Raw genomic sequence first — 2,103 nt, forward strand, 5'->3', positions numbered from 1 at the left:
AATAATTCTGAAAACATGGATTCTTTTTTAAAAAATTATAAAAGATCTGCCCTTATTAACGGATGGTCAGAATCTGAAAAAAGTCTATATATTTCTGCATTCTTAGAAGGCACTGCTCTAATATTTTATACAAAAAAAATAAATAATAAAAAGGTCAAACAAACCTACATCCTTAAAAATACAGATATCATCAAGTTCTATGAGTCACAAATCACACAACAATTGTCAAATAAACCAATAAACAATAAAAATATTCACTCTGACAAGTATCTAAACTATATATTATAAAAACAAAAAAAAAAAACGATGAACTATTAGACTACTTATATAAATTACTATAAGAACTATTATATAACTTGTATAAGAATTACAGAATAATAATAATATATACAAATTAGTACTTTAAGTTACTTACCTAAGTACTAAAATACATTTAACAAAATTTAAGTCAACATAAGCACAAAAATAAATGTAAAAACAAGCAAATACCTAAAAAAAAAAATGTAAAATGATTAACCTAAGTTAAGTTAGCATAAGGTATAACAAAATTTTAAAGCAAGAAAATACAAATAATGTGTAAAATTTTGTCTAACCTAATTTAAGTCCACGTAAACAATAAATAAATGTAAAAAAAAATTTTTTAAAAAAAATGTAGAATGATTAGTCTAATTTAAGTTAGCATAAGATATAAAAAAAATTTTAAAGCAAGTAAATACAAAGAATGTGTAAAATGTTGTCTAACCTTATTTAAGTCAGAAAAAGCATAAAAATGATTGTAAAAAATATAAAGAAAAAAAAAAGATGTATAACAATTAACCTAATTTAAGTTAGTATAAGGTATAAAATTAATTTAAAGCAGTAAATACTAAGAAAAAATAAATTAACCTAATTTAAGCTAGTTTAAGTAAGAAAATAAATGTTAAGGCTAGGAAATAAAAAAATGTAAAAAAAAACCTCATTTAACTTCTAAGATATCATAAATTTTTTGTTTTTAAGTACATTGTAAGCGAATTAACTATAAAATGTGTATAATTAGATAAGCACACCAAAAGTGTCATTGATTAAAAGTTAGAACCATGTAAAAGAAAAATTATTATTTAGAAAAAAAAATATATAGAATAAGAACAAAATATATATTTATTGTCATATGTCAACATGACAATAAATTGTACTCAACTATTAAATTTAAAAAAAAAATGTATATCTATCATTACAACACCAGATAGGGAATTTAAAATATAAAATATATAATATCATTAACAATAATAGAAACACAACAATGAAAAGAGGGTAGAACAAACTTTTAGTATCAGTTCTATCTTCCTAATTTCTCCCATATAATATGTAAGCTTTAATTTTTATTTCCATTGCCCCTTTTAGATTGTATAATAAAAATATATGTATATAAATGTCCAGTTTAAATATTATATTCAAACTTTTCAACTTTCGAACTTTCAACTTTCTTTTCACTTTCTCACTCTTCTATTTATATGTTTGTACTGCTCTCACTTTCGCCCACGAGCGGTGTTGTGAGGGCACAACACAAAAAAGTGCAGGGTGGATGTAATGATATGCTCACACATCATTATAATAAATAAACTAAAATCTTACAGAATAATAAATAATGGTTAGACTGTCGTTCATAGAAATCGGGCATCCCTTATAAAACTATTGTCACCGACAAAAAGGTCTTTGCCGCCGAAGAGAAATCTAGTTCGGAGAAGTACAAAAACCTTTGACAAAACCACCTACCACTCTCTGGTAAACATATCCGTGTTGTCTCTTAAATCAGTGCATGGGCACCAGCCACCGCGTGCATGAGCACCAGCCACTGAGTAACAACCTCTCTAAATATCAATACCGATTTCAACGAGCGACAACTAGACTTCTTATGTTAAGTCAAAATCAGTGCGTTTTTATTTCGATTTGTACATTTGAAGTATTAATTTGTGTCACCTAAAATCTAAAACTCTTACAACATAATTTACAAACAACTGCGAATCAGGTAAGGCATTTAATATAATATTTTATATTGATTGCAGTAATACTTTATATGTGACATTTTTACATAAATTATATTGTACTGTGTATTTGATCTAATTC

This window comes from Acyrthosiphon pisum, chromosome X (genome assembly GCF_005508785.2).
Source record: "Acyrthosiphon pisum isolate AL4f chromosome X, pea_aphid_22Mar2018_4r6ur, whole genome shotgun sequence".
In the NCBI taxonomy this organism is placed as follows: Eukaryota; Metazoa; Arthropoda; class Insecta; order Hemiptera; family Aphididae; genus Acyrthosiphon; species Acyrthosiphon pisum.